The following is a 13,205-nucleotide window of genomic DNA, read 5'->3' as shown; positions in this document are numbered from 1 at the left end:
GCCGGGCAAGAAGTGCTAACAGAGCCCTCCTGGGGCAGGCAACAGATTTCCACATTGGGTAGGTGGAAACAGTTAAAGAGCCTGCAGGAATTATACAGAAGTAAAGCCACATCTCTCTTATCTGGGTAAGGCTGCAGGCTCCGAGCCAATTGTTTTCCCCCTCTTCCTCTCCCAGGAAATAAGTAGGAGAGAAGTGTGTTTGCAGATTGGATTTTAAAAAAAAAGAAGAAGAAGAGAAGAAAACTCATTTATTAATTTCCTCCAGAGCAGCCAGCCTTTGAAACAAACCAAGGCCTGAGATACCGGCCTCTTGGTCCCCAGTGGCCACATCAGAGGATGGTCCCCGCAGTGGCAGCTGCACTTGATGACCCCTTTCCAAAGGTCACTCTTGTTTACTTGTCTTTTCAAAGAGGACTAGGTGCTGGTGCAGGTGTCTTCTTACCTTTGGGGCTGACTTCCAATGCATTAACCTTTTTACTCGAATTCTGCTCCGTCAGCTAGGCCCCTGGGTTAGGACAGCCACCCAATGCCAGCTTTAGCCCTCACTTATACCCTGACTGGTCCTGCTTTACTCTCTTCCTGTCTCCCCACTGAAGTCCTGCCCCTGCCCCCTCCACCTTCTTGGTAAAGTGCTCAAATCTGAAATGTAAAGCTTGAAGAATTTTTACGAGAGTCAACACTCTCATAATCAAAGCATGGTCATGTTAGAGGACATTCCAGCCGTCTGGAAGGCTCCCTCTTGCTCTTTTCAGTTGGGACCCTCTCAAGAATAAACACCACCATGATTTCTATCATCATGCAATAGTTTGCTGTTTTGAACTCATATAGATGGAATCCTGCAGTATTCACTCCTTTTGTATTTCACTTGGCATTATATCCACGAGATTCATCCAGTTTTAAGAATATGCCAGAGGTTCATTCCCATTTGTTGTTGTGTGGTATTCATGGTGTGACTGTACCACAATTTACCTACCTGTTCTACTGCTGGTGGACATTTGGGTCACTTCTGGTTTAAGAATATTTTGGAAAAAACCTTCTATGAACATTCGTACTGATATCTTTTAGTGTACATAAATATTGTTCCTGTTGGGTATATACCTAAGAGTTCAATTGCTGAACTCTTTTCTAGTACATATCTATTTAGCTTTCATAGGTATTGCCAAACACTTATTTGAAATACTAGTTTATAGATTTACATTTCTATCAGAAATTTAACAGTTAAGTTGCGCCATATCCTCACCAACACTTTGGTATTTTATTTTAGCCATTCTGGTTGATGTAGTGGTATGTCACTGTGCTGTTATTTTTGCATTTGCATGATTTTATTTGTTTAGTGGCTACTTTGGTATCCTTTTTTGTGAAGTGCCAATTCAAATATTTTCCCATTTTTTTTTAACTGGCATGTCTGTCTTTTTCTCATTTGCAGTGCTATATTCTACATATCAGTTCTCTGTCGTGTATCTTTTCTCTGTGGTTTGCCATTTTACTCTCGGAATGATTTTTTAACTATGTTCTTCGTTTTAATAAAATCTAATTTATCAGTCTAAGTACCTGTCCAAGTACTGGAACTTTATATTATAGTCGTGATATCACAAAGTGGAACTTCTCCAACTTTGTTCTTCAGTATTGCCTTGGCTATTCTAGATTCTTTGAATTTCCATATAATTTTAAAATCACTTGTCAGTTTTCACACACATATACACAAACACATGTGGGCCAATCTGCTGGGATTTTTGTTGGACTTGCATTGAATATGTAGATCAAACTGGAGAAAATAGACACCTGAAAACTATTGATCCTTTCACCTCCATTTGTTTAATCTTTGATTTCTCTTGGGCTTCCGTGGTGGCTCAGATGGTAAAGAATCTACCTGCAATTCAGGAGACCCAGGTTCGATCCCTGGGTTGAGAAGATCCCCAGGAGAATGAATGGCAACCCACTCCAATATTCTTGCCTGGAGAATCCCCATGGACAGAGGAGCCTGGCGGGCTACAATCTGTGTGGTCACAAAGAGCCGGCTGATACTTGAATTTTTACTTTGATTTTTCTCACATTGTTTTATATCTCTCAGTATAGATGCTATGCCCATATGTCATTGGATTTATTTCTTAGGCATTTAATTTTTTGAATGCTATTGTAAGTGGTATTTAATTTCATTTTTTAATCTTGCATTTGTTTATCATTAGTCTATAGAAAATACAATTGATTTTTGATTATGGACTTCGTATTTGGCAACCTTGCTAAAAATTCATTTACTAATTCAGGTCTTGTCTTAACCAAACTATAAACAAACTGGGAAAGGACATCCCCCAATGCCTTTTGCAGAATGCTGCCCCTCAATAAATGCTCACTGAGTGTCCTGAAAAATCTTCCTGCAGCAGGAAGAGAAAGAGGGATGTTCTCTGGGCCCTGGGGACCACTGGTCATTGGTCCCTAGGCAGGTATAAACCCACTCAAGCTTGCTCCCCACCCCACCCTCAGCTGAGCAGCTATTTCTTGTTTACTATCCCTTGCCACCATTACCTCTTTGCTTAGTGGCTAGGAGAGGTCATGCAGAGGCCACGCGGAAATCACTGGTGGGACCAAAGGAGATGGAATTTACACAGCCTCTCTTTCCCTCCAGAGATCATGCCTGGCTTTCTGTAGGAGGCTCTGGCCTGGGCTGGGCTCTGTTGGCAAAAGCGTGCACTGACCCTGAAAGAGTGAGTGCATGGAGGTCATCTGGGCCTTGGAACACCCAGCACAACCATTCACCAAACATTCACAGGGTCCTAATCTGTGCAACCCTCTCCTTGGTCCCCACTTTGGCCGGGCCTTATCTTCCAGGATTGCGCTGCAGACAAGGCAGCAATGCCCACACTACCTGAAAAGGAGGAGGGGTCCTTAAACTGGAGTGGGAGACCTGGGGTCAAGCTCTTGCTCATCACCAGCAAGCTCTAAGCCTTCTAATTCATGCCCTCCTGCTCTGTGTGGGCCTTGCCTCCCGTCAAAGTTTTAAGGGGAATTAGTCATTCTCTACAGTGGCTTTCCACTCTGAGGCTTTACCTTAGAAACAGTCCAGAAGGGAACACTCCCAATCAATGATCCAGCAAGCACAGAGCTAGTGAGAGCAGTGTGCATTTAGCTGGGAAGAGCAGTGTGGGTCGGGGTTGGGAAGGTTTATAGGGAAGGTTTACAGGGTCTTGAGTATAAGACTGGGTATGGGACGACTGGGGAGGTGGAGAGGAGGGGGCTACCCCCCTGAAGTGTGTCTATTTTGGGGGGACCCTATTCTGGGTATTCTCTCTCCACCAGAGAGTATGACCTCATGGAGTAGTCAACTAGGTGTATATAAATCAGGGATAGACAGGATGCAAAAGGTGGTGGGCATCTTGAAGAGAATGGGTGAGGCCCATCGGTGAGGGTCCCCGACTACAGACATGCAAGGAAGGCCTCACACTGTGGCTGACAGGCTGGGCTGCCTGGTTCAGGCCTGGGTGGTGGTGGTGGTGGTGGTGGTTTAGTCGCTAAGGTGTGTCTGACTCTTGCAACCTCACGGACTGTAGCCATCAGGCTCCTCTGTCCATGGGATTTTCCAGGCAAGAATACTGGAGTGGGTTGCCATGTCCTTCTCCAGGGGATCTTCCCAGCCCAGGGATCAAACCTGTGTCTCATTATGTCCCCTGTATCACAGGCAGATTCTTTACCACTAGTGCCATTCTTTACCACTAGAGCACACCCCACCTCAAAAAAAAAAAAAAAGAGAGAGAAACAAATTTGTATATCTGAATCACTTTGCTGTACATCAAAACTAACACGACATTGTAAATCAACTATATGTCAATAAAAATTAATTAAAACAAGAAAAGCGACTGAAGGCAGCTCCATAGAGCTGCTGCCCCTGCTGCTGGCACCATCAGAGCGTGTTTCTAGAATCAGGAGATGACAGAGTCTGTTCATCCACATCTCAGAGCATCCTTAAAATGGACTCATACTGTTAGCCTTCTTCTCAGCAGATTCCGGGTTTCCCCAGGTAGGGTGGGTGTAGCGCGGGCCTCCCAGAGGAGCTCGGGGAGGCGCGCGGTCCTCGGCAGGGGGGTTTCAGTGTAGACGCCTTCCCTGCTCCTTGCCTGAACCTTGAGCTAGGACTTTGGCTCTGCCGAATTACAGCCACCCTCGAGGGCACGCTTTGGGTTGTTTTCAGCCGCTTGGGCATATGGACTTTGCTAGCAAGGTGGGACCGGAGGGAGGTGGCACTGAGGGCCTTGGACAGGAAAAGGGGTGAATGCTGACAGATGGCGCCAAAGCCAGGCACCTGTGCCCTAACACACCTGCTCCACAAAGGGCCTGGATCGGGGCTGGGGCGGCAGTGAGTGCGAGCAAGGGGCGGGGGCAGGCGGCCCAGGGCCCAGGGGAGAACAAGGCTGGGGCGTGGGCAGGAGGCAGCACGGAACACCCCCAGTGCCTGAACTCCGCCCCTGCCCCGTGTGCTGGGCGCCAGGCACTGTGGAGCCTCCCGGCTCTGTGGGCGCCTTTGTTTCCTGGGCGGGCTGCAGGTGAGAGGGCGTTCGGCACTCACCCTCCACCCCTGCCCGGGCTGTGCCAATGTCAACAGCACAGTCAGTGATCAGGCTGGGGAGGCCGTGACAAAGGGCACCCCTCCTCTGAGTGGGATCTGAAAACCCGGTGGACCTGGCAGAAGCGGGCACCCCCACTTTCCCAGGATCAACACCCACCTCCTCAGCCCAGTGCTACCCCGCACCCCACCCAGCTGGGCTCTGTCCACCTCATCTCCATCCTCCGCTGCCAGGTTGGGTCCCTTCTCTGCCCATTCTCCCTACTGACTTACTTGCTCTCATCTGGAAGGTCCCACCCTGCCCCTCTCTGTCTCCATCTCAGCCACCCCAGGAGCTTAGCCCCAGTCCTTCTCAGCCTCCCCAGGCCTCAGCAGCTCCCATGCTTGCCTCACAGGCGGATCCCCCAGATCCCAGGCTGCCCTGTTGATTTGGGGGCTGCCTCTGTGCATATGTCTGTTGCCCCCCAGGGACTGCAAGGCACAGAAGGAAGAGTGTTCCCCTATCCAGCCTCGTTTCCAGCCCAGCACCTGATGGACAAAGAAGTCATGCATGTCCACAAGCGCACTGGTGAGGGAAGGAAGGATGTAGTCCTGCCTGTGGTATCACCCACTGCAAGTCCTAGGTCCACTGGCCCACCTGTGTAACTTCCCGGGAGACTGGGACCTTGGCGAGCCGGTCCCCTCTAGGATAAGAAAGTGTGTCAGTCACTCTCTGCAACCCCATGGACTGTAGCCCGCCAGGCTCCTCTGTCCATGGAATTCTGCAGGCAATAATACTGGAGTGGGCTGCCATTCCCTTCTCTTGGGGATCTTCCTGAACCAGGAATTGATCCCAGGTCTCCCGCATTGCAGGCAGACTCTTCACCATCTGAGCCACGAGGGCAGTCCTCTGGGATAAGGAAGCAGTCAAATCACAAAGGGAGATGGGAAGCTGGGGGCTGACGGTGCCCACCAAGAAGGGCAGAGGGAGAATTAATGCAGAGAGTCCAGGTGACACCTGGGAAGTGTGTGGCAACCTGGGCTTTTCCCGAGGAAGAACGGAACAAAGGCTGCTGGGAGGCGTGGTGTCGGGAGGTGTGGCATCCGAGAGGGATATGGGCCCGGGACTAGACAGAGCTGCCTTTTATTTATGCGGCCTGGTGGTGGGGACACAGGTGTTTGTGATGTTATTTTATATGCCTCTTTGTATGTCTGGAATATTTCATCACAGATTTTTAAAGAAAGAGGTGCCTGAGGCCAAGACAATGGAGATGGCTCTGGAAAAGACACAGGGAAGAGGCTTGGGGAAAGGCAGGACACCTGTGAGTGCAGATGGAGAAGCAGGGCTCCACAACAGGGAAGGAGGAAGAGACGCTTGGAAAATCCAAGTCATGAATCACCGGGGCTCCGTCCAGACCTTGCCAGAGGGTGGACCGGGTGGAGCCAGGGTGGTGTCGTCATGGGAATGGATCGCAGATGAGATCTGATCAGGTTGACCAGGATCTACAGAAGCATCTCTTCAGTGGGCCGCCAGTCTCCTGGGTTTTCAGCCGAGGCTTGTAACTGCTTCCAGGCACTCAGGCACAGCTGTCAGGGGAGGGTGGGAGTTTCCGGTATTGTTGTTGTTATTTTCAAACAATCATTTTAAAGTAGCTGAGTCTTCTCTACAGCATGCCGGGGTTTCAGACTCTGAATCTCTGAAGAAAGGATAAATGATGCGCTTTGTAGGAGGAGAGGGGATTGCCGAGGGGGAATGATTCACTTTACAGAAATGGCTTAAATGACAATGCCTTTCGTGGGCTTAAATGAGATTTGAGGTGTTTGGCTGCTTAGACCCAATCTTGTATGGAAAACAGAGCCCGCCTGCCCAGGTGCCATGGCCTACGTTGCTGTGGGCGTGTCTCCATCTGTGTGGGGCCGAGAGGGCAGTGCCCAGGGCAGTGGCCCTGCCCTGCATGGGCTAAGAAGAGCCATTCACCACTGGCCTCTCCCCCAGAGAATGAGACCACATCTGTGGCTTTTCAAGGCTGCCCGAGAGAGAGAGTCCACCTACTTCTTGCCCACCCACAAGGCTGCGTGGACCAGCGCCTTTATTAGACTGCTGCTGCATACAGTCTGAGCCTGGAGGAGGGCAGATGGCTGATGGCAGCTCTGGGCCACACTTCGTGAGGGGCACAGTACTTCTGGAAGACTTGATCCTAATGACTCAGTGAATTTTAATCATATTGACAAGAAAACTGTAATAAGGCGCTAGCCAGTGTCCTCTGCTCTAGATTTACACTTGGTGCCTGTGGTATTAGATGTTTCATGCCTGCCTGCTTGTGGTTGGTGTCGCAGAGTATCCATGAGCCTGGTGTTGATAAAGAATCTGTCTCTGTGGCAGGGGTTAGACTGGCCATCCTTGTCTTGCTTGGGATCGGCCACTTTGGGCCATCTGCCAGGACTGCGTATTAGAGTGGATTCTAGAATGTGTCTGGGTGGGATTTTCTGACCTGTGGACTCAAGGAGGTTTGCAAAAGAGACCAGGTGGAAGATGTGGATGATTTGGGGTAGCCTGTGCCTGTGACGGGTTCTTGGCTGCTTCTTCATGACCAAGCCACTCTGCAGAGTGTCTGGGGACATCACTGTGTCTTCAATGCGGGGATGTTGCTTGCTGTATTCATCCAGGTTCCGTACTCAAGTTGAGCAGGTGAGGAAGCAACTTAAATGGGAGTGGGAGCTGAGGACTGTTAACAAGAATGGGTGGAACTCACTAGAAGCTCCTGGCACTGCAGTCAGAGGAAGTGTGAGCAGAGGACAGGGGTCTAGGACCCTGAATTGGGCAGTGTGCTAGGAACTGTCTGCCCTGGCGGGGTGGGCAGGGCAGCCGTGTGTGCTCAGGGCTCTGGAGGGGAGTGCAGGCTTCAGTGTGTGAGGCAGGATGCTGTCTGGTTCTGGGAGCGGAAATGCCACCTAGAGCAGCCCGGAAGGAGACCTCTGGTTAAACACGATGCCTTGGCCACATCTATTTATCTCAGCCCCCTTTCTAATCATCCCTCCACCCATGGCAATAAAGAAAATGACAGAGCCTGATGCCCCAAGGACAGTGAGAGCAGGAGAGGAGCAGAGAGCAGGTGAAGATGTCAGCAAAGATGTGGAAACGGAAAGTCTATGGATGGACAGTTGCTCACTGAGCAGAGAGATGAAACCCAAGGGTGGGTAGTGAGAAGAAATCTCGAGAAGCAGTCATCCCACCCCCTGCCAACCCTCAAGCAGAGCAGAAATGGGAGTCACATACTTCTGAAGGTAAGATGAGGAATGGCTTTGAAAACTTGGGAACTGGTTGAAAATTTGCATGAAGAATCCTTACACCCAGAGCCCCTCCTGTAAACTTCCCCTCTCTGCTTTGGCCAAAGATTAGACATTTCTTTTCAAAAAAATATGATTCAGTGAAGTTCTGGACCCTGAGACACTGTGTGCAGCTGAGAGCAAGTTTGCACACTAGACTCAAAATGAGAGCATTTGTTTAAAGATTACATCGCAAGTGGTGAGACTTCCAGCTCCTCTATACTCTCTGCCCCAAGAATACTGGTAGCCCAGTGTCTGGCCCCCAAGCAGAGTGATTGCAGGGTTCCTGTGCAAGTAAACTGATTGGCCCAAAAGGAAAAAAATTGTACATATTTGGTATGTGTGAATAGGTATGTACATGTGCATATGTATGTGTGTTTACGTATGTGTGTGTGTGTAGATACATATGTGTACTTGAGTGCATATACACTCATGCATATGTGTGTATATATGTGTGTATGTGTGTATATGTATGTTTGTGTGCATATACATACCTACACATACAAATATATGTTTGTGTGTATGTATCTGCATGTTTCTGTGTCTATGTTTGTGTATATTTCCCCAAAGAAATAAACAGATTTCTACCTAATCACCCATAGAGAAATCACTGACTTTTTAGTGTCTTGCTCTTAACTATTAATGCTGGTCAAGGATTACCTGGCATTTGTGAAAAAGAAGTCTATAACATGTGAGATCAAGAGAGAGGGAAATAAACAAACTGGAGGGGAAAGAAAAAGGAGCTGAAGGGATGAAAGCCAAGTCTAGGGGCAGAAGAAAACTTCAATAAAACTATACTTAATGTCCTCAGAGAGATAAGAGGAGATAATGCATCCATAAAATGAGAATGGGGGTTGTAAAAAAGGAACATTCAAAGAATAAGGGCGGACTCTAAGAAGTTAAACATATAACAGCAGAAATTTAAAAATCAGTGGAAGGTTTGAAAGTGAGTTGAGGGACTTTCTTAGAAAGTAGGAAAAGAAGACAACAATGTAGGAAGTTGGAAAAAAATAATTAGGAGATTTAGAAGCTCGGTCCAGGAGGATCAGCAGTAAGGGTTCCAAAAATAGAGAGCACAGACACTCGAGGGGATGGAGGTTATTGGAGAAGCTATGTGAGAAAGTCCGCAGGACTGAAGGACACGGGCTTCCGGGCTACATGGAGGGTGCAGTGGGTGCAGAGAACCACCAGGTGACCTGTCCTGGTGGAGCCCCAGAGTGTTAAGGACAAAGTGAGGCTTTATACAGCTTTCAGAGAGGAAGAAAGTAGATTGCATACAAACAGGACAGAACTCAGCTTTCCAACGGTGTCTCTGGAAACTGGAAGACATGGGGACAATGCCTCCAGTCTTCCAAGGGCGGGTGGTTTCCACCTTTCTGTTCACAGCCAAACAGACTATCAAGAGGGAGAGGGAATAAAGTTGGTTCGAATAGGCATGGTCTCAGAGGGCGTACCTTCTACACACCTGTAAAAATGAAGCAAGCGAGTACATCAAAATGAAAATGGTGACAGCAGACAATGTAATGGGTCCCCAAAGATGACTGCATCCTAATGCCCAGAACCTGTGAAAATGTGAGATTCCATAGCAAAAGGGGAATTAAGTTTGCAGAGGGAATGAAGATTGCTAACAGCTGACCCTGAGATGGGGTGATGATCCTGGGTTATCCCTCTGGGTCCAATGTAATCACAAGGGTCCTTAGAAGCAAGCGAAGGAGGCAGAGGAGCGGATGAGAGTCATGACGTCTGGGGAGGACTCTCCCAAGGTCGCTTGGCTAGGAGATGGAGGAAGGAGCTCTTAGCCAAGGACTGTGGGTTCCTCTGGAAGCTGGAAACACAGACAGCCTCTCGAAGCTCTTCTCCCCCAGAGCCTTCAAAAGGAAGGCTGCCAACATCTTGATCTAGTCCAGCGAGACCCATTTCAGACTTCTGACCTGCAGAACTGTAAGGCAATACATCTGTGTTGTTTGAAGCCACTTCGTTTTCAGTAACGTGTTACAGCAGCAATGGACACTAATACAGTGTGGGATTCAGGAAGCAAGGAGTAAGAAATCCCAGGTGACAGCTGTGCAGAAGGCTCAGGTCCAGACTGGACTTGGAGCATGGAGAACTCTGGATGGGATCACGCCTGGAAAAAAACAAAAAGGAACGGACAGACTGCACTGAACTGTTTGGAGAGGGATTTGAACAGTTCTATGTGTGTGCAAATAAGGATTGTATGCTCAATCGTGTCTGACTCTTTGAGACCCCATGGACTGTAGCCCGCCAGATTCCTTGGTCCATGGAGTTCTCTGAATACTGGAGTGGGTTGCCATTTCCTTTTCCAGGGGATCTTCTCGACCCAGGGATCAAACCCACCATCTCCTGCACTTCTGCCTTGGCCAACAGATTATTTACCACTGAGCCACCTGGGAAGCCTGTAAATAAATGTTAGGTGCATACAAAGCCATTTTTAATACTAGAGAAAATGTTACGGAAGAAAGGAACATCACGTGGCTTATCGGTGAGCAGCGGCTACTCAGTCACCATAGTGTGAACACTGACAATTGCTTTAACCAAGATGGTGGCATTACTCTGTTGGGAGAATGGAGAGGATAGAAATGTGGGTTTAGAGGAAGTGGGGTTGGGGGCATAGGAAACCTCATCTTCCTCTCTGGGGCACTAATAGATAATATCTAAAAATGGAAGTTCTGTAAGTGGTTATATGTAGTGTGTGCTCTGAACTGAACTGTGGCCCTCCAGAATTCAAATATTATATCCCTAACCCAGTGTGTCTATATTTGGAGTAAGGAAGTAACTAAGGTTAAGTGAGGTTATAGGGTGGAGCCCTGATTAGCATCCTGATAAGAAGAGACCCCAGGGTACTCACTCTTGACTGTGTGAAGACATGGTGAGAGGTGGTCGTCTGCAAGCCAGGAAGCAGGCTCTCCCAGAAACCAGACTGGTTGGCACTTAGACCCTGGACTTCCTAGCCTCCAGGACTATGGGAAATACATCTGTATTGTTTAAACCACCCAGGTCTATGGTGTTCTGTGGCATGTTTTGAAAGTCGTAGCTGACTAATGCAGCATGTTATTTAGAAATATGTCACCAAAGACCATAGATCAGTGATCGGTGATGTGCGCTCAGTCATGTCTGACTCTGCGACCCCACGGACTGTTGTCCTCCAGGCTCCTCTGTCCATGGAATTTTCGAGGCAAGGATACTGGAATGGGTTGACAGTTCCTACTCCAGAAAAGACCATAAGAAATAGCTAAATAATTGAGAGTGATTATCTCTGGGAACTGGAAATCAGTGTGTAGCCAGGAGTGCTGTTTTTCATTGTTGGGTTTTATTACTTTTACTTTTTCAAGTCTTGTATATGTGTTAAAATTTTAAAGTAAAACAACAACAACAATAATGGAATTTATTGGCTTAGGTAAATATAAAGTTCAAAAACAGAGTGATCTTTAGGAATAGCTTGATGAGATCTCCAGCTCCATTTTTCTGTAGCTCAGTGCTGTCCTCTGAACTCTTTTATAGTAGCAAAACAGTTGCAGTAGCTCCAGCCCTTACACGTACCTTCAGTATCTCTGATAATGGCGCTTCTCCCCAAGAGCTCCCCAGGAAACATGTCCTGCATCTTATGTGATAGAATTTGTTCCAATCACTATAGCCAGGGAGCTGAACTGAGCTGCTTGGCTTAAGCCAACCATAACCCACCTCAGAAATACATTGGCTATGAGGTGCAAGTGGTAATCTGGGAGGAAATTGGTGTTCTTCTGCCAAGAGGAAGGATGAAAGGATGATGGGTGGCTCAGAGTAGCAAGTGTCCAGTACAAATGTGTTCCTCTGGAGAATATCTCTTTATGAGATGTAGGTCCCTTCTAATTCTTTTGATTGGTTGGTTGGTTGATTTGATGGCATTTAACTTAAGTTAAAAGTTAACTTTTGCTCTGTGTGACTCATGAAATAGGGAAGGCTGGACATAGAGAAAATGACTTGATAAGAGAGGTTAAAGGGGGCATCCCACACCATGTAAGTGATGTGGCAGCATGAAAAAATGAAAGGCAGAGGTGAGTCTCCAAAGCCCCATTCTTAGGGGAAGTGTGTTCTACTGTGACTCAGTTGGACATGATCAAAAATTTCAGCCTGGAGTGATTGAAGGACAACCCCTGAACAGTTCCCGGACTTCACCTCTCTTCCCAGCCAGCCTACCACAGATGCCGGAAATTGCGTCATTAGAAACTCATCTCTGTGTAAGAAGTTCCCATGACCGTTGGGAGGGGGGTACATTTGGCTATTGCCTGTTGCTAAAGCAGAAGGCCTTAGTTTGCCAAATCCTTCCTGGACAGCTGCAGCGGGAGGAGATTTGGGGTGTGGGAGGGGAAGAGGGGAGAAGTATCTGGAGGCGGGGGGCCCACTCAGCACAGGTGTGGAGGTGGGAGAAAGAGAACCAGGTGAGGACTAAGATGCCGTGGGGGCTGGGGGACAGCACCAGGTCCTTAGTCCCCAGAGCGCTAACCTTAACCTGAGTCCTGATAAGGGGAGCACTAGACACTCTCTACGACTCGGTTAGCCAGCTTGCCAAACTCATCAGCTCACTCCATCCCTCTGACTGATGTCCACAGCTGGAGGAACACTTGGGGCAGGAAGGCGGCTGTCCAGCACTTGGGGCAGGAAGGCGGCTGTCCAAAATGTCCACTATGTCTGCTCCCACCAGCTGAGCTGAATGCTTTCCTAGAGGCAGCTGGCTTACTTCCCAAACCTGTTTATGCCAGTGGAACTTGCTATTGTAATTATGCAATTTAATTAAGTATTATACAAACCAATTAAATCTCATTGCAAAAAAAAATTGTTTCAAGGAAACAATTGGTTGAAAATTTGGAAAGACTCAAAAAAAAAAAACCAGTTCATTTTATTTAATAAAAAAATGCTGTTGAGTTAGATGTGGGTGAAACAACTAGGAAAGGTTGGGGAAATATTCACGAAATTGAGGGAGACTTCTGCATTCAGATTATTTTGCAAGTGTATTTAGCTTCTCATTCCATTTAAGAAAACCATACTTAGAAATAAGTGTGGTTTATGCCAGAAAGACAATCAGAACAATTACATCCAGGAGATGAGAAGGTAAAGAAACATCTTGGCTTTATATCCAAAGTTCAGTGAGTGAATATACAAACATGTAAGATGCTAAAATGTTTCAGCTCACTGACTAATCATCTCAGCTAAGAGGGCTTCCTGCATAGCTTATTTGTGGTGGGCTTCATCTCCTGGACACTCACTCCCACTCTTCTGACTCAGAGGCTGGTATGCAGGGCGAGATCACACTTATCAGCCGCAGATGCTTAGTTGGCCGGGTTTCCCA

Source organism: Bos indicus x Bos taurus, chromosome 24 (genome assembly GCF_003369695.1).
Source record: "Bos indicus x Bos taurus breed Angus x Brahman F1 hybrid chromosome 24, Bos_hybrid_MaternalHap_v2.0, whole genome shotgun sequence".
NCBI lineage: Eukaryota > Metazoa > Chordata > Mammalia > Artiodactyla > Bovidae > Bos > Bos indicus x Bos taurus.
This window is presented reverse-complemented; position numbering follows the sequence as displayed.